This window comes from Aptenodytes patagonicus, chromosome 4 (genome assembly GCF_965638725.1).
Source record: "Aptenodytes patagonicus chromosome 4, bAptPat1.pri.cur, whole genome shotgun sequence".
Lineage (NCBI taxonomy): Eukaryota > Metazoa > Chordata > Aves > Sphenisciformes > Spheniscidae > Aptenodytes > Aptenodytes patagonicus.
In genome coordinates, this window is record NC_134952.1 from 62,574,119 (window position 1) to 62,595,067 (window position 20,949).

A 20,949-nucleotide genomic window follows, 5' to 3' on the forward strand; every position below is an offset into this window, starting at 1 on the left:
CAGAGCAGCAAAATGGCTTGAAATAAGTGGGGATTATGAGGAATGTTTTATGAATCCACCTAGGAGAACTTAATATCAGTTTCATGCAGGGAAAGCCACAGGGGAGTTTCCCATCAGATGAACATATTACTGCTCAAGCAACTGCAAACAAAAAAGAGCCAAAGGCTTTAAGCCTTACTTAATAATACTAATACCTAGCTCTTTTCATGAGGAGATGTCAATGCGCTTTACAGAGAAGGTACTTATCTTACAGATGGGTTTAAATTCAGTATCTTTTCTAAGCCCCCCTCTTTCCTCTCTACAGCAAGGAATAGAAGGCATGTCTACTGTGCCCTGCCAAGCGCTTTACCCCTTGGCGATACATTGGATCACAGCAGTGATCAGAGCAGTTCTGAACAAGCCTATTCACACTGCAACACATTCAGCCGGACAGAACAGTTGTATTGTAAAGTTCTTTCAGAAGCTTGGCCACAGAGTCAGCGAACAAATGCTCTCCAATACCAGGAACACGGTACCTAGAGATTGTTTTGTAACACACGTACCTTTCAGAATCAGAGCCCCTGCCTTACAGAGCAGACACCGGCTTGGGAATAGGGCAGCTATACCAGCTACTAATTGGTCCCACAGCTCAGGATAAATGAAATATTTCTCACCTGGGCCAACAGAACCAGGACTCAGCCCACCAATAGCCTTCATAGTCAAGGAAGGTGGAGTTTAACTGCAGGAGAAAGGCCCTTGATTTTGGCAGCAACTCTGAATGCCTGTGCATCTCCTGGAGTTTGCATGGTGCTAATCCGATGGGGATTTAGAGAATAGGGTGGTAGATCTGGAAACAAAACAAAAATTAATTTTGTGTTTCCCCCAAAACAGAGTGAGAGGGAGATCTTGGTAGGAAGAAATGGGTAGTTTCCCCACAGTTAACTGCAAGTGCATGCAAGCTGAAGAGAAAAGAAGTGGGAGGGAACGCAGTAAGTTTTTATTGCTTGCAAAACACTAATGGCCTTGTTGTCAAACGAATTGCCAGCAGCGCCAAGGCAAGAGTTTTGCTAAATTTCCACTGTATCTTGTGCAGTGGGTTCTTCCTTCTGGGTATTGCTATAATACATGCACATTTTATGACTTTTAAGGCAGTGTAAACTACCGGATAAAGGGCTGAAGGGTCCACACGCCTATGGCAGTCAGTTGGAAGCGTTGCATTACCAACTCCTTGGTATGGGAAATCCTAACAAACACTGCCACTCCCTCTTCAGAAGTATGAAGCGACTGGCTCCCAGAAGTCCTACACCGGCACATGTGTGCTTAAAATCATTAATGAAATCCTGGTGATACCAGTGAGCCATGCAACTTCATTCACAGCTTGGGGACTGTTTTTTTCTCCTGTAGCTTTCTAAGAATTAAGCTTGACTGTCAGGCTAGGAGACAAAGAGTCTGACAGCTACATGTACCAACAACTCCTGCTGGCGCAGCCCAAGTTGTGTGTGCCATTGCTCAGGTCAAATGTAACTGGCAGTATGTGCTCATGTATGCAGCAGGGGTTATAACTGTTCAGCACTAACCGAGAGGTCTGCTCCACTGAAGTCAGTGTTAATTTTGTTGACATGATTCACAGAAGGGCTACACCAAAGATGACTGACTTGGAAAATCCCAGCACAATTTTTCCCTAGTTTTAATTTTAAGGCACTGCTGTTTGGTTGTTCTGCATGTTTGGGGTTGTTTTTTTACTCTGTATATCAGTTTAAACCTGAGTATTTAATTTCAGATGATTATGGCAGAGGCTAGCCATTTATCTGAAATCTGATGTTTGTGTTTCACAACAAAAGTAGAAACATTTACATCCATGAATATGTTCCAATGTTTTGCTTTCCTTGTTTGCATTCTCAAGCCCTGACAAAAAATCCATGGATATCAGCTGATACCAGTAGGCACATTTTCATGAGACCTTAATGCCTGTCAACAGAATGATTACCTTTGAAAGATCTCACTCAACAGATTAGACTTATTTGGGCTCAGTGTTAGCCTTACGCAGCTCTTGCTAAAGTTTAAACAACATCTAGGAACTGAATTATATCAAGGACATTTTAGCACAATGAAGCCCTCTTCTGGCTTGGAACCTTTGCAAGTCAACACAGCATAACATATAGACCAAAACACCTTGACCAAAAATGTAAATATCTAAGCACAATATTTTCAAATTGCATTTGGCTTACACAGTACACATTTTCTAGCAGTCTGAAGACACATTTTTTTCAACAGCTCAAAACTATTTCATGTCCTGCAAAGAATGTGTATGGCAAAGTCAGTTCGCTGCTAGAAAAGATCCACCTATTGTGCAAATTAGAAATGAAAAGGAGATGGACAGTCAGAATCTGGATTGCTTTGTGTTTTAAACCGAAATTGCACACAGACTTTTTCATGATGCCCTTGCAGGATACATGGCATTTTTCTCAATAGGAAGAAATGAACACTCAGGCGAGAATAGAGGCAGTGTGAACCAAATTAAATCCTTAATGGTTGGGAAATGGGAAAGAAAGACTGTCAGTCAGCCTAGGTCAAGTCAGGGCTGTGAAGTGTAACATAGTCTCACCTCTGCCCCACAAAACCATCAGTCTATCAGCAAGGCCATTGGCCTTTTCTTCATGGTATGATTTTTAATGCATTGGTTCTTTTTTTTTTTAGCACATCTCTAACCTCATCTGAACTCTTTTCCTTCCCTTCACTCTCTCTTCTCTCCTCATTTTCTTTTATGCTCTCACTTTGCCCTTCAAAACTTCATTTTATTGTGTTCCTGGCCTTAGCTGGAGAGACTTAGAATAGTTTTTTTTTCTTGATCTACGTTTTCATAATGGGCTTCTTAAAAATGAAGCTCTTTTGTCACAGTCTCTGTTTTCTTGATATCAACCTAGAGCAAACATGCCAACATACATAAAAGCCCCAGATCTGAAGAGCTAAAGAGTTAAAGGCGAGAAGCCCTTCGGGACTTTGAGTGGAATTTTTCCCCAGATTGGAAAATTCTGGTGTCACTGCAATATTTGAGTCCACAAAATACAAAGCAAACATTTCATATTTATGTGGGTTTGATTTTAAAGGAAATGGCATGTTATGCTGAAAGAAATAAAGATAATCAGCCTGGGCCTGCCACTCGGTAATCTCTGCAGTTTATATGAAGACTTCCTGACTGACTGTATGTAAAATGATGACAAGTGGCATGAGTGTTTGTTTAGTTTTAAGGATCTAACTGCAGAATAAGCATCCGTGAAATTTGTTGCTCTCTGTAATGAAAAATACTCTATCTGATTTTGGACTGTTTTGGAGAGTGGCCAGTAGCAGATGCCTATGTACAAGGATAAGACCAAAGCAAGATCAAAGTGATATTTCCCAGGTACACTGAAGCTTACAGTAATCCAAGACATAAGGCCCCTTGAATGGTGTGTGGTGATGGGGATTAGCACTCTCCAGTGATTTTTCTATTTTTCCTGAATTTATTCAGTCACTTTTTGAACCTTTGTAAGCTTTTAGCATCCACACCATCCTATGGTGACAAGTTCCACAGATTAACTGCATGTTGTATGAGAACGCATTTCCTTATATTTGCTTTGAACCTGCTCATCCATTACATTGCTCCTCTTGCAAAACCTGTTCTGTACCACTGATCAGACTGTAGACCTTTTCCTGCATGCTAGATTTCAGAGGCTGGTATACCATGACAAAAAAAAAAATTAGTTTCAAGACAATGCTGAGCTCCTGCTACATGCCTGGACTCTTGATATAAACATGTATTAGTGGCATTTCTGATGCGGGTTGGCAAATTTGTTCTCAGATGATGATATGCCAACAGATGTTCCTGAAACACACAGAATATGTTTAAGCGTCTTGCCCTGATCTGAGAGCGTCTGCAGCATAAAACACAAAGAGAAATGATGCTGTCTGTGTGACAGCCAATTGCTGGTAGTTTTAAAAAAGAATGTCTACATTCGTATTTCTGCTTTATTGCTTTCTGTGTATTTGTGGCCCTCCAAAGCAATAAAAGAAAAATTAAGCCCTCAATGTCACAACCCATAAACTAATTTTGCCAACAAAGAACAGAAAAGTAGGAGTTCAAGGGGAGCAGAATTTCTCCTTCCATTGCTAGGAAGCAGCCAAGCAGCCATGTGGTATTGCCCTGACCTTTCTTTAGCCATTTGTTCCTCTCTGCTTCTCTATCAGATGTGTTTCTGTGTCACTTAGCAGTCGCATAAATAATGTCAAGAGGCTTCATGTCATGGAAAGCTGCAGTGAGCCATAAGCCATTCCAGCTTTAATTAGGTATACAAACTAAACCCAGCAGTAATATGTCTGGGGTACCATGAATGTCACAATCACAAGTCCTTTCTCAGTGAGGGTAAAACATTGTTAGGAGGCATAAGGAAAGCTACTGTTTATTATAGAAGCAGGTTTTGCTTTCACTGGTTCTGTTTCAATTGGCAGATATCCAGTCTGTTGAACAAAGACCGCAGGGTATTCCTCTCTGCACCCTGCCTTTGCTCACCTGCCAGTTTTTAAGGCTGGGTTTTTCTCAGAGGATATGGTGCGTAATGCTTACAACCAGCTGAGATACTATCTTGAAGTAAACATGACATAACTATGAGCAGCTCAGGCAGCATTCTCAACATAGGAAATACTTTGAAAGAGTATCTGGCTTTCTGAATAATTCTTTGAACCTTGAGGATATTGCAGGCTACCCTGTAAAGTGCTCAGCTAGGCCCCACTCCGCTCTCAATGAAATAGTAAGCCCGATTCATCCTCTGTTCAGTTATTGCAGATGACAGCTATTTTTGAAAGCATGGCTCTATAGCATAGCTTTTAAAGAAGCACATCTTTTAAAGAGTAGGGATTAGGGTTACAAAAAGACTTTGGGCCAGCTGCCTTCCCTGTCACGCGCCTGGCAGGCTGCAGGCCAAACAGTTTTGAAGACAATCTATCAGAAGGCAACATAAGTAATCAGAAGGCAATGATACAAGTGAGGACAATTCAAATGCTTTCGTGAAATATCCAGTTCTTGAAAGTCTGCTTGTAGGAAAATTATTTGACAAGTGTGGCTAATACTAACACAAAGCTAACGGTCCCCAGTAGAAGCAGTCGAAAAACAATTTCCCTGACGTGCCTATAAGCACTTTCATAATCATTGATATTTCATAGAAAATGCATAAGCTACAATATTTTAGAGCTGGTTAAAGACACAGCTACAGTTTGTAGCTTCTTTAAAAGTTATAGGCCCATTTTTTAACTTAAAAAACACTACAGTTATTTCAGTGTTTCTTACAGCTATTTGAATATCCTGACAGGCCTAGGTGAAATGAATTGAAAGCTCATGATTCACCTTAGATGAACTAATGTTTCTTATCAGCCAGCTTTAATTCACATTTATCTTGTGCAGTTTGACCAGTCATTCATTCCTGGAGTTGAGAGAGACAGGCAAAGTCACAATTTTTTCCCCTTCATTTTCCTGGTCAGTTTCTCTCAGTTGTGTGTGAGGGACTTGCTTGTGTACTAGCTGAGTTTTCTGTACAAGCTTTCTATACAGAGTATTTCTGTCCAGGTCTGCTCCTCTGGAACTTGTCATGAGTATTTAGTGATACATAAAAAGGATGTAAGAACTGATGCAAGAGGGCTAGGTGCATATGTTAGGGAGGGAGACTCTATGACTTTCACTATGGTGTGAATCAGGCCACAGGAGGCCAGATTATAAAATATATTTTTCAGAGGCTGAATTTAATCACCTTATAGCCATGGTATGCAGGACATGTTTAGCAGTACTCTAAACAGTACAGCTACACAAATCAGTGGGTTTCAGTGAAACAGTTTTGCGTGGGAAAAAATACTCCTGTTGAAACTGTTTGGAGGAGGGAAGGCAAAGTTTTTTTGACAGACAACAAAAGCACTACATGAATTGATGATTCAGTATTCGGAAACACCAAAAAAGTCTATGCTTAGAAGCAATCGTCTCTTTAATAAAGTATCAGAACTTAAGCACTTCTTGCTTTCTTCCTTTGCAGAAAGTTCAAAGTTTAATCTAATTTTGGAATTTTCTCTGAGGCCACTGAACAGATACACAGTATACTAACTCAGCTGAGCTTTCTGTATTAAAGGGTCAACATAATTTACTCTTCAGTGCAATCTCAAAGGCTGACCATGTCTTACCCAATTCTGGCAGATTTCCTGCCGCTTCCGTATTTTATATTAAAGGAGATTCTGATTCAGCAAGGTAATTCAAACACGTACAAGTAAGCCTATACCAAACATTAAGCATTTATCTAGTTCCAATACAATCAATGCTAAACTGGGGTTTCAGAGTATAATCAAAATCTCTGATTTGAATCTAAATAAAATACCCGGTCTTTAACAGGACTTCTTAGTCTTTAGTATTAGTTCAGCTCAAAAACTGAATGTGGATTTGTACACAACCAAGTAACAGAGTGCATCCTAATCTCAGTGAGACAATACTATGTAGGATAAAGCGCATGCTGAGAGAATTTGCATGCTGCACCCCTGGTCTTATCTGCTCTTCTCAGCTTTGGCTATGGCAAAACTGCACTCTAGTGGAACGGAAGCAGGAACACATGCTCTGGGCTAACTCCTCCATATCTCCTCAGCCCCTTCGCTTGGCTACAGCTTTGCAGAGGTGTTTTGGGTGCCTGACAGATTTTACAGGCCTGGAGGTCACTTAGAAAATACTCCAGCCTGAGATCATCCCAAATGACACTCCTGATGTATGATTAAGAGAGAAGTTTGCACACCGTTTTTACCATATAGCTACTTACCTCACTGGATTAGAGAGCAAAGGCATTCACAACCTATGCTGTGGAGTCCCTAAATCTCCATGGGGTGCAACACTATTAAACCACCAGAACAACTGGGGTTGTCAAGATTATGGACAAGTTATTTTCTCAGAACATCCCAGCTCTGCAGACCCCACTGTTTTAAGTGACCACTAGTATCTTATTATTTAAAAAGTTCACAGATTTTAAGTGCCTTAATAAGACCTGAGTTCTTTATAATATCTGTCCCAAGAGCACCTGACCTTCAAGCTGCTTAAATCAGCATTGATACATAAAAGTCAAGCAGTAGAGCCAAAGCTGGAGTTCTGGCCAGTAACTGAGTTAAAGTGAGGCTAAGATCAGTGCCTGTTATCTGAACAACACAAGATGTGCCTTGGATAATGTCCAAATCTCACCTAACTGGAAAATAGACTAGAACTAAAGGGCTTTTGGTTGCTACATTATAGCCAATAGCCACCAGAAGGAACCCATTCACGTCATGTTAACTTCACTTGTGTGAACTGTATGTTCTGAACCAAAGCCAAAGGTGAACTGAAAGCCTAAGAGGACCAACATAACCACACAAATGACATAGGAATTAGTGCAGTTATTAAAAAATAAAGGAGGGAGCAAATTTGGGGGCTGAATATTACTTACATTGAAATCTATTTGGCTTTACAAGTACAGATACTGCTGTCATCTTCTGTTACAGAGGCCAGTATGGACATACTGCCACCGAGTAGGTCTGGACTCCAGATTGCTGTGCTGCAGAGCATGGTAAGCAACAGGTGAGGATGCCAAAGAAGCTTCTGCTCTCAGATTAAGGAGAGGCTTGTGAACACTTCTACACAATAGAAATTAACTTTGTTTCATTTCCCAAAATGAATGTAGAATTTCAGTAGAATTTGGCAAATATTCTTGGCCTGAAAAGCAGAAGTGAGGAAACATTTCTTTTTGGCGTTTTTAAAAATGAAATAAAGACTTTGTGAAGTAACTTTTTGATTACCTATTATCTTAATTTCATTTTTGAAGATTGAAAAAATAGTCAGGGCAAAAACATATGAACCAGAAATTGATTGTTTGACCACTGTTTCTGTAGAAGTATTCATTCTAAAGGTTCTGGAGTTTGTGGCCTGTGCCATCTTTTTTGCTAATGGTAGGCCCTCACCTTTTAGATGAAAGGTGCATCAGGCAGGTCATGGTTACATCTCAGATATACGCTTGGTGTGTGCAGAGCAGAGGGCCTTTGAATCTTTCCCACTACCTGTGTGTGCAGCGCTAAACATAAGGGGACTGTGAACTTGGTTTGATGATCTAGGATTCACACTAGTACCGCCAATAACAAAGAAACATTCACTGTCTATATATCAAGACCACATTTTAAGCTGCACACTGAATTGCAGATTTTGTGATAGAGGCAGCACTTCAAGATGCTCGTTTCAAAAATAAAGAGAGTTTAAAAGCTGTTCACAACTGATTTAGAAAAAAAAGAAACACACAAGGGACTGTATTTATGTGATAGCTGCGCCTTCACCTTGACTGTCAGCAATGTGATTCTGTCACAGGCTTTCTTTGCAAAACATCAAAATACCTCCCTTTGCAGGGGAAATGTTAGCTATGTCTTTTTGAAATGGCATCAAGGGAATGTGTTCTTCTAACTTCAGTTTCCAGAATGAGAAGCTAAGGTTGAGCTCTTCTGCTTGCACTAAAGAACCAAAGTGACTTAACATCATCTGTTTCAGAGAAGACTCTCCTTTTGCGCTTAATATTCCATGGTCTTGATCATTACCTCTTTTAAAAAAAAAAAAACAAAAAAACAAACCACAACAGATCTCTTTTTTTCCTATTACCATAAAGCTGTAGACCATACATCATCAGTCAGATGCATGAATAAAACATTCTGAAGCAATTTTTCCATGTGCCTTGTCCTGTTTCGGTCCCTGTTCAAGCTGTTGGCTTCAGGCAATAATTTGTTAATGCAGGCGTGTCATGTTTTCTTGTGACTGCACAGGCTGGAAAAGTGACTTTGAATAAAGGAGAGAGGAAATTCTAATGCTGTAACAGAGCTGGGCCTAAAGGTAGGGCTGTGGACTGACAGGGACTATCGTCTCACAGCCATGCCTATAGAAAGAGATTTTTACCTTCAGAGAAGGGAGAAGACTTATTTCAGTAATTGATTGATACACAGTAATGTATTCAGTAAAGCCCAATAAAAGGGCTAAGGCTGTAGTTTCATGTCTGTCTTATGCTCTTCTAAACATGGGTAGTTCCACTACCCTCTCACACTACCTTCCCATGGTTAGGTGGTAAGGCAGAGCAAGGAATAGATCTGGCACTGTGACTGCAACACCCTACACAAATTAATTTGTCTTAATGAGGCCATAAAACCACAGTCCAAGGTATAAAGATGTCCACTTTTCCTGAGGTTTCTGGAAGGCTGAAACCTCAAGAAGGGTTTAGAGATTACAGATGGATCTCCAGACACTGATGCTCTCCTAAATCATAGGTACCTATTGCTCATTTGCTCCAAATCTGGCATCAGCACACTTTGAATCAGGCCCTAAAATTCTACTTTAATCTTTTTGTAGTGAGCTTTGAGGGGGAGACATTTGCCTCTTGCAGGAAGGAAAACTATTGAAATAAAATAGGAGGAGAAATAGAAGGAGAATATCAAAGATATTCACATTTAAATAAAGCCTATTTTGCAGATGCTAGGGTTAAGGTGCACAACAATCAATACAGCTGACATGTCTTCCTCTAATTGTCATCCTTGTTGTTCTTTTATATCAAGCCCACATGCTATGAGAAGCAGTGAAGAGACAATTTCATATCTACTAATTATTATCATGATGTTATTAATTTAGACTAAGGATAATAATAAAATAGGGCGTGTGTAGAAAGAATTCATTATGAAATTAATTGCTCTGATTAGGGTCAACACATAAGATAAGGTTTATAAAGCATTTCAGAAACAATTAGTTTTGATGGCTATTTGGCATCCTAAGACATGTAAATCTAAAGCATGTATTTTACATTTCTACCCCCTCCCCATTCATATGCTAAGTCCTCTGATAAACGTTGCTTGTTCAAAAGAAAATTGAAATCAGTGGATTGAAGCAAAGATGCATAATGAGGTATTATTGATATATTCTGTAAATGCTTCAATTATTCCTGCCTTCGGTTTTGAAATTATTTCAGAGAAACAAAAAATAAATAAAAAATGGCTTTTTACAAAGTCAATTTTAATCTCTCCATTGCATTTGTGGTTGTTGTCTTTCCCCCTTAATAGACATGGAAAGGGATTGATTGTAGTTATCTTTCTGAATATACTGTTGCTCTTTGTAATTCCTTTCTCTTGACTCTCAAGGGCTCTCTCACAGAATGGTGCCCCTCAGTTATGTGAAGCACCTGTTCCCAATTCATCTCTGTAAATGAAACTTAACATGGCTTTGTCTCCTTGCATCTTAAATACACTTTCTTCTTTTCTTTCTTTCTCTCCCCTGAATTCTTAAAGAAAACAACTGACAGAAGGAGCTAGCAGAAATATCCTTATCACGAAGGAGTGATTGTGCATTCAGGATGTTCTTTACCACAAAGGTCTGCAGCAGTCTACATTCCTTCCTAATGCAGCTGAGTTTTGGCACTTCATTTCAACATGATCACACTCAGTCAATCATGACAGCTTTCAAAGATCCTATCCTAAATATAGGCTGTTTACAGCAAAGAGACAATTTAGCTAAGCTAACTGGTTCTGGCCCAACAGTGGTCTGATTTTTGCCACAACACATGGGCTCTCAGAGGATCATTGATGTAGTTGCCCTGATACTAGATATATCCATTTTGGTTTTGTTCATATCCTTTTCTCACTGTCCAGTCACTCAAACTAACAATGGAAGCAATCAGCTCCTCTATGCAACAAATGAGAAGTCCTCAGGCATTTTTTTTTAAAAGAAGCAACTATCATTATCTTTATCTTTGCAGATGCAGAAACTGAGGCCCTGAAGTGTGTAACTAATGTACCCAGAAGACCAAAGTGCAGCTGGGATACAGCCTGTTTCTCCAGAGCCCTGGCACAGAAAGAACATTAGGGAGCTATGGGTGCATGGGCACAGCATAACTAGCTTCCTGGATTCAAGTCCCTGAGAAACACAGGAAGGTGCGATTAGGAAGGGAACCAGAGCTTACTGAAGTCAGTGGAAATCTTTCCAATTATTTCAACAGGTATCTGGCACAAGCCCCTGATGAATCCTCTGGGGCTGCCTGTTGCCTGCTCTGCGTGGCTCATTAACATCAAAATTAATCTTGAACACCTAACTCCTCAACTGGCAGGTTTGCAGGTATCTGTGCTTATCCTTCCACTGCAAGCAGCAGCTAACAGAGACAGGATGGAGAAAAGAGTGTAAGAGGGGAGAGATCAGATGTAGCAAGTCACAAGAGGAAGCAGCTTACAGGAACGGCAGGACCTCTTGTTCCCTTTTGCCTGTCTCCGAGGAGCTTGGCAGAAACCTGATAGCTTTGTGGCAGTCAGCAGAGCAAACACCATTTCTCAGCTTATTTTCTAGTGCAAAGACAAGTGGCTTGATACTGTGATTGATCGAGTGAGTCAATATTCAGATCACATGCAGTAAATCCCAGGAGCAGCACCAAAACTGCAATGAGTGACTATGTCTCAGCACACTGCCAAACTCTCCTTTCCCTCCCACACTGGAAACTCACCAAGCCGATGGAGCTGGTGGAAGTCGACATCAGCACACCAGAAGCTAGAAGCTGGCTCATTTCAGTCTCTGAGACATCATCATTGGATATATAGCTCCAGGGGAAAGGTCTAGAAAAAGCAGCACTTTAGAAGAGAAAATAGCACTGACAGGAATTTTGGAGAGCTGCAGTAATGCAGGACACTACACCAGGTGATATGCTACTCAAACAATGCCCTGTATCAGAGCAAGCTAGGCTATTTCATGAGTCTAGTATTATAACTGAATAGAAAAAAAGCCAGATTATACAACAGCAGGCAGCCCTGCCGCTCAATACCAAGTAATAAAAATCAATTGAATGATCAATAGGCTTTTCTGTCCACCAGGGCTTTGAAGATTCTGCTGTCATGCTCTCTGCTATAATTAGCACTTGATGAACTTAAAATGTTTAATGACTGTGAAATTGCATTCCTATAGAGACAATGCACATCTGGAATAACAGCATGCAATTCAGGGGTCTATGGAGTCCCACACCATTAAACACAGAACTTCAAATAGAGTTTTCACTGTGAAAATGGAGCAGTCTCTTTGACGTGCTAACATCAGCTCTGGTCCACTTGCTTCTCAAATCACTGGCGTAGCAGACAAACTTCAAAGAGCTCAGGATATGCTTTAAAGCAACTACAGCGTTTGCTTGTTTAGGAATTAATGTACTCTCCTGGCAGTAGATGAAGAGAGCCAGACCACCCTTACCTCAATTTCACCTTCATAGTCAGAATGAAGGTAGAATGGGGTATATCACTCTATATACCTACATATATATATATATAGGGAGAGAGAACTCCTCATTGACCAATGAACCCATTCCAGCTTCAGTATAAAATAAGCTGCTTTGTGATATACATTAGAAAATAGAATCTTTTACGGGGAGAAAAAGGAGGAAATGCACTGCAAACATGATTGACTCCAACTGGCAGTTTTGCAAGGCTGAGAATGCAATGGACATGTACATGAAAGTAAATGTTTTCTTCTCCAGAATCAGTACTTTTCACCATAAGTATTTCTGCCTTGCACACTAAATGAAAGCAGCACTCTCTTGCCTGAGCTGGGGGCACACACCTGAAAAGCAAAGCTGAATTGGCAAAGACAAGACAAAGGGCAAGGAGAGGCTATTTTCCTTCCCAAGTTCAGCAGAAACTTGGCCATGAGCTCAGTTTAGAACTGATCCCTTCGTAGGGCCAGGATAACCTGGACTAATGTTTCTAGCTGTGCTATTCATTACTCATCCTGGCAACTAAAACCATAAAAGAGAAGACCCATTGTATCAGACGGCTATTTCCAAAGAGCATACACACAAGTTAGATCAGGTGGTGTCATCAACCTTGCTTTAAGGGCTAATGCCAATAGAGTATGAATGTGACTTTCAGAAAACGTTCACCCTGAGAAGCTGGCGGTCTCAGAATGAGGACTCACAATATGGGAGCACTATGTGGCAGCTCAAATGGGCCTAAGCCGCCTTTCACGCTACGCAAAAGTCTAAAAAAAAAAAAAAAAAAAAAAAAAAGGAGGCCTGCAAATGGATTTTGTCCTTCTAGGGCTTTTCAGGGCCAGTGTTCAAAACCAGAACCATGGCTTTCTAGTATCATGCTGGGCAGATATTAAAAGAAGCTGAGGCAGAGCTCCAATCAGAATTATCTCCTTTAATGCTGTCTCCTCAATCATGGAATAAAATTCTGTCTCCCTACACCTCCTACCATGGGCCCCAGAGTCCAAGGCCACACAACCATAAGCCCAAATATTTGTAAATATCATGATTTCACTCTGACTACATGTGTGTCTGCACAAAAATTCAACAGGGATTGCTGTTTTAAATCTCATGCTTGATCTCTTCAATTTTTAAAAGACTGCTATGGAAGGCTCTTCCTGAATTTATTGTGAAGAAATAAAAGTAAAACTGTTAGCGCTATGCTAGCATTCATTATGAGGACAAGGTTAATGCATGGTAAGATATGAGGTCTGGATATCAGTCTATAGCGCTTGATCTCAGAATTCAAGCTGACCTGCTTAAAGCTTTGTCTGTGCTAACACTGCTAGAGTTAGCCAAGTTACTCCTGTTTCCGATCTGCAAGGTCTGAAAACTAACAGTTCTCTGCCACACAAAAATGCAATGAAGAACACTGTTCTGTTTCAGCAACGTATATCTCATATTTAAAGAAACCTGCAAAAATAAGCATGAATATGGATTAAAAAACAAACAAAAAAAATCCCTTCATATATCACATGAGAAGTACCAGTATGTATTTTCTGTCTACTTTTGTAAGATGCATGAAGAACCATTTAAAGCTAGGGGTTAAACATTCGACCTTTACTTTGAGCTTTCCCACCTCTGACGTGTTTCCGTAGATACTAAGCCAACCTGACCTTTGAAGGGTGCTCTATTGAGTTTTCAAATATTATCTGATTGTAACACTTTACCCCTAAACTGTTCTTGGCTTCTGTTTCCTATTAGTATGATGAATCTCTAGTTTTCACTCTGTAGGGGCAAGGTTTTTGTTTTTTTTCTTCAAACTTTAGTAGCACAGCACTGGAGCCAGCCTTTGCTTCACCAATTCTTTGATCACCTGAGTTCTCACAACAGAACTGCAGCAAAACCATAAGCACTAGAAAAGCTTTGTGAATTCAGGTCCCTACTGCTCTTAACCCCCATCGCCCTTTTTTCTCTTTTTCCAGAATAAGTGTAGGTATAGTTAGCTGATGTCTGCCACTTCAGCCATGACAGGCAGCAAGACAGCCTGAAGATATGGCACATCTTAGCTTGGCTATTCCTCAAACTGTTATATGCATAGCAAAGGCTACGCCAAATTCCTACCCTGTCCTAAGAGCTATCACAGCACACAGCCTAGAACATTAGTTACTGATCTACTGCACCTGGGTTGTTATATTCATCTAAAATGACTGGATTATAGTTCATATTTCAGGGAAATATCCCAAGTTACAAGAGCTGGAGGAGCTGGGCCATTGACCTCAATGAAGACATGATAATTTACATCAGCCAGAGTAGCAGCTTGGTGGAGCTTTGCTGATTTAAACCAGTGGAGGATTTCACCCATTATCCCTGGAAACATTCCACAAAAATACAACGTTCCCTCTAGTCTCTGTTGTCATTGTCTTAAGCAATTACTGCACTACATTCCCAAGAAAGGGTATAGCAATATATATTTTAATCTCAAGGTGACTTACTGACTGTTTTTCCATAACAAGAGATGACTGCTTTACTTCAATAGCTTTTATTAGTGGTGAAAAAAGAAAAGGCAGTGATCAGATTTTGTAATTGAATAGAGAAGGTAATTTGCACTCCAGTCTTCTTGGAAATGAGGCTTTTTATTAAAAAAAGGAAAAGGTCTGAAAGGAATAACTGTCTTTCATGCATTGTGGCACATTAAAAAAGTGAGAGAACAGTGGGGGCTGTCCCTTTCTTCTCTTGTGTACTTTTTTCCTGGAGAGAAAACCAGAGCTAAATCCTAGCCCGATCTCTGTGGCACTGCCCAGTTAGTTGGCTTACTATCTCTCAGGGGTCCTGAACGTGTGCAGCCCTTGTAATTACAGGCTTTGTCTTGCACTGAAAACATCCAGAAGCAGCACAGGGGAAAAGAGGGATCAGGTTCTGAAAGAGTGTGTGAAGACAGCATGAAGACCTGCATTGCGTTCCAGGCTGTACCTAAGGAGACATCCTCTCCACATCCTACCTGCCACCAGCCCACAGCAGCCATCACTGCAGAAGTTATAGAAACAGACAGTAAATAACATCCTTCATTGCTGACATATTTGAGGCAGGGGTACTGCTCCTGCTAAAATCAGATGTCATGAAAAAGAGCACTGTGTACTCTAGCTATAGCTCAGGTGGCTGTCTGAAGAAGTAGAAAGCCTCAATTTTAAATAAAAGGCTTTGATTTAAAAATAGTGTCAAGAACTTCATGAATGAGACTGAAATCAGTGGCTCAGCTACGTTTCCACTTGAGTAGACTGGAAGGTGGTTGAAAGCCCAAAGACTTTTGTTTCACAAAATATAAAGTAACAGTTTTGCCACCCTTTGGTGAAGTTTCTAGATAAAGCAAAAAATCCTGCTTACAAGTCGAATTTACATTTACATGTCATTATGAAATAGCAATTTCTTTTCATTTGCTTATTAAAATCCAGAATGAAACACAAATGGAAGGTGAAAATACCAGCTTTATTTTGGATTTCTTCAAGAAAAAAGCACAAAAGCCAAACTGCAGAAGCAGTTGAAAATAAAGACTCCACTGTCAGAAAAAAACCTGCTCATCTCCTGATTAAGGAAAAGTAGGAACAGTGAAATTTTTCATAGACTTTTTAAAAAAAAAAAAACTGAAATACTGTTTCCTGACAGCATTTTATTCAATGAGATGGATTTTCTCACTGTTTTCATCTCAGACTTTTCTCTGCCTGCAGGCCATGCCTGCAAAAAACAGATAATGCCACTGATACATAACTAGAGAAGAACTCACTGGGGCACAGAGGTGTGAATGGTTGAACCAGCCTTGACAGGAGCTCAAAAGATGATGATGGCTTGTTGCTCAAAGGCACTACATGGTCGTGTAAGATGGGGATGGCAGGATCAGCTGTGATTTCAGATTTGAATCTGTCCTGAGTCTGGAACAATCAGAAGCAGCATGACTGCAGCAGAAGAAAAAAAACTTCTTAAGCAACAACTTAGAATAATAGAATCATAGAATAGTTTGGGTTGGAAGGGACCTTTAAAGGTCATCTAGTCCAACCTTTAAAGGTTGGAAACTTCACATTTAGAAATCCTGGGTCACATCCCCTATCGAGACAGTCAGCTTCTTGAGATGAACAGAGCCCAGGATCAGGCCGTCTGGACTTTTTGTTCATGCTCATTTCCCATGAGCATGGGAAATTCAGCAGCAGCAGCCGTCATCAGGTGCAGCTGAACAAGTACATTTTAAGCACCACTTCTGTATATATGAAGTTTTACAGTTCAAAATTTCTTGAATCATAGAATCATTAAGGCTGGAAAAGACGTCTAAGATCGAGTCCAACTGTCAACCCAACACCACCATGCCCACTAAACCACGTCCCTAAGCACCTCATCTACACGTCTTTTAAATACTTCCAGGGATGGTGACTCAACTACTTCCCTGGGCAGCCTGTTCCAATGTTTAACCACTCTTTCAGTAAAGAAATTTTTCCTCATGTCCAATCTAAACCTCCCTGTGGGGATTTAAGCGGCACGGACTCTGGCAGGCACGGCAACCAAAGACCCTTATTGCTCTTTGTTAGCATCTTTTATAGCAAGCAGTAGTGTACACGCGCTACCTGCAGCTTGCAGATAGGTTATAGCCTTATGTTCACACGCATCTATGCTCTAGCAGATTGGCCCGTTCTTCCTGATCATGTGAAATACCTTCATAGCCTTTATCTTGTTTTTCTCCTTCCAGCTGCACATTCCTTTCTCCGTTATCTTCTGCTTATGTGCCTTGTCATGCCAGGTGGTACAGTGTTTGCTCATTAAAAACAAACTCAGGAAAGTCTGTTAGTGAGATTCCCATCCCCACACCTCCCCTGGCGCAACTTGAGGCCATTTCCTCTCGTCCTATCACTAGTTACTTGGGAGAAGAGACCAACACCCACCTCGCTACAACCTCCTTTCAGGTAGTTGTAGAGAGCGGTGAGGTCTCCCCGCAGCCTCCTTTTCTCCAGGCTAAACAACCCCAGTTCCCTCAGCCGCTCCTCATAAGACTTGTTCTCCAGACCCCTCACCAGCCTCATTGCCCTTCTCTGGACACGCTCCAGCACCTCGACGTCCTTCTTGTAGTGAGGGGCCCAAAAGTGAACACAGTATTTGAGGTGCGGCCTCACCAGGGCCAAGTACAGGGGCACAATCACTTCCCTACTCCTGCTGGCCACACTAGTTCTGATACAGGCCAGGATGCCATTGGCCTTCTTGGCCACCTGGGCACACTGCCGGCTCATGTTCAGCCGGCTGTCAGCCAGCACCCCCAGGTCCTTTTCTGCCAGGCAGCTTTCCAGCCACTCTTCCCCAAGCCTGTAGCGCTGCATGGGGTTGTTGTGGCCAAAGTGCAGGACCCGGCACTTGGCCTTGTTGAATCTCATACAATTGGCCTCGGCCCATTGATCCAGCCTGTCCAGGTCCCTCTGCAGAGCCTTCCTACCCTCGAGCAGATCAACACTCCCACCCAACTTGGTGTCGTCTGCAAACTTACTGAGGGAGCACTCAATCCCCTCATCCAGATCATTGATAAAGATATTGAACAAGACCGGCCCCAAAACTGAGCCCTGGGGAACACCGCTTGTGACCCGACACCAACTAGATGTAACTCCATTCACCACAACTCTCTGGGCCCAGCCGTCCAGCCAGTTTTTTACCCAGCACAGAGTACACCTGTCTAAGCCGTGAGCCGCCAGCTTCTCTAGGAGAATGCTGTGGGAAACAGTGTCAAAGGCTTTACTGAAGTCCAAGTAGGCCACATCCACAGCCTTTCCCTCATCCACTAGGTGGGTCACCTGGTCATAGAAGGAGATCAGGTTGGTCAAGCAGGACCTGCCTCTCATGAACCCGTGCTGGCTGGGCCTGATCCCCTGGTTGTCCCGCTCATGCCTTGTGAGCACCCTCAAGATGAACCGCTCCATAATCTTCCCTGGCACCGAGGTCAGGCTGACAGGCCTGTTGTTCCCTGGATTCTCTTTCCGGCCCTTCTTGTAGATGGGTGTCACATTGGCAAGCCTCCAGTCGTCCGGGACCTCCCCCGTTAACCAGGACTGCTGATAAATGATGGAGACTGGCTTGGAGGATCTTCAAGAGGGGAAGGGAAGATGAACTGTAGATTTTAATAAACTGGTGTGATTTTGGTTTCTGCTTCCACTTTATTTGGTTGCTAAGTATATGGCAAGAATAAATGAAGACAGATAACCTAGGGGGAAAATAACTGCATTGCAAAAACAGTTCAGCCAAGCTTTATTTTTCAATTGGCTAAGGAAGCAGCTTCTTAAACTTAATATGACCTAGAAACTGCACGTTTCCCAATAGTCCCAGCAGCCCTAATTAGTTGAAGAAACTGAGCGTTTTACCACATAACCTTCAAATCATCTCTTTGAATTCACTCTTTGCCTCTAAATCTCACCGGTTTCCCAAGTGTTTCCTTGTCTCATTTCATACAGCTAATGAAACAACTCAATCAAGGAGCATGTTTTTATATGTGAGCAGATTCTGTCTGCATTCTAAAGGTCTGAAATTTGAAATAAATTACCACTCTTTGCTTTGTTTCTTAAAGTAAAATAAGTGTCAGCACCACATCCTCTTTCTGACCCATGAATGGTTTGTCAAGTACCTCACCTCCCTCTACCTCTCAGAAGAATACTTTCACATCTCAGGAGGAGGAGAACTTGGACACAGGAATCCAAAATGCTTTGTTTCTCATGTGGAGCTGCTATTTGAAATGTGTGGCCCCTCTTCAGCTTTACCTTTTGAGATGGGGTATTTTGCTCTGTACCCCACGAAAGATTTTGTGAACGCACCACAGTTCATACTTGTCAAGGCACTGGTGTTACCAGACCTGGCACATACATATAGAAATAACATTTTATCCAGGGCAGAGGGTGAAGGGGGTATCCTGTTCACCAAAGGCCTCTCTCCCCTTTTTTCTTCCAACAGCTGTTCAGAAATTATTTGTCTTTCTGTGACCCTTAGCCCAATCTCCAGGAATAGACCCCTAACCTAAGATATCTAACCTAAATTGACCAAAGTAGTGTGATCCCTTTCCAAAGTTTTGGAAATCGGCCCACACAGAAGACATCTGGAATTTGTGCAGCGTTTCTAGAGCTTCTTCTGCCTTTCTCTTTGTTTTCTTTCACTCACTTGTTTTCACTCTGAGTAAGTAGGACAAAAACAGTTAAAATTGCTATTAGAGTTATTGCCATTGGCAAATCCTCTACTAGGGGAAGAAACTGCTGGAGTTTAATCCACTTGAAATACCAGCCAATAGTATTAAAATGGTTAAAGCATTCACATCCTATAGGTAACTGATTACCTTCAAAATCTGGGGTCTAGTTGGCTCAGTCAGCTACACCAGAATCCTCAACATGGTCACTGTTTGCCTCTTTCTTACTTTGAACTGACCCTAGTTAAAAACAGGCACTTAGTCAAGAGATTTGTAAGCTTATCTAATCAGTGTTTTGAGGACAGCTGGTAAGCAAAAGAAAATGAAGTCAACTACTCTGTAAAAGAATTTTCAACACTACTTTTTTCTAAAAATATTCAACTAAAAGCTTGTTTAAAATATGAAAAAATATAACTGGCTTTTCAACTAAAAACCCCAAATCTCTTCCTGCTAAAGTTGTGGGTTTTTTAGAATAACTGGAGAACATTGTGTGTGAAAGTGTTTCAGTGAAAAAAATTTGGCCAGCCCCAACAGACTCCTAGAGAACTTCTTCCTTTATCTTACTGTTACTCGCATGGGGATAAGTACATAATGGGGTAAAGAAATTACTTACCAGCAAAGGCTCTTATCCACCTGCTTTCTGAAACAAGCACACATTGTATATTTGATGACTATAAAAACTACGACGAGAATGCAAGCCCACGGTCTGTAGCATTAGAACCCATTACTGCCAAGGCACAATAAAGAGAACAAAGGAAAACAAAAAGGGAAGAGATGAAAGAAAGCAGGGCATAAAAATCTCACCTCAAGAACCAGCTGGGAATTTTTCATCAGGAGGATTCCCTGATGGAAAACAACTTCCACAAAAATCCAAATTGCATTTTTTACAGTAAATATTTCAACTCCAGAATGAGGGAAATTGCAATGAAGCTATGTGATTTCAACAGTTTTCAACATTTTCAAATCGTACCTTAGGTCAAAGACAAATGCTCAAAGATTGGAATATCCCTTAGGAGAAAAAAAAGTCCAGATTTGCTTGCTCACTTTGACCTTCCCAGGTAAGCTTTTCTTTTGACAACCAAATTCCCATCAGATGGAAGCAAGCCAATGGTTCAGAACCAACTGAGATGTCATTCGGCTCACGGCTTTGACAGCTTCTGCTTTTCTGGATGTTCTTGGAGGAATGTTATTCAGAGAAAGTTTGCTCCAGGTTGCAATTCCTTTCAGATGCATTTCCTTTTCAGATTAACTGGGGACACAAACAGAAACCAAGACCATCAATAAATGACCTATCACTGTTGTTCTGTACCATGTTCTGACTTCTCACAACAGGGTAACAGAGTCGGTTATTTACTGGGCCTGTTCAGTATCACGTGAACATATATACCTCTTCTGCTACAACTGTTATTCCTTTCCTAAGAGTGACTCATTTTCATGTGCAAAATTTCATAGCTGCTTCAAAACGTGCTTATGTTTCTGACACTATTTTTGCCTAGGAAGAGATCCACTCACACAACTAACTTA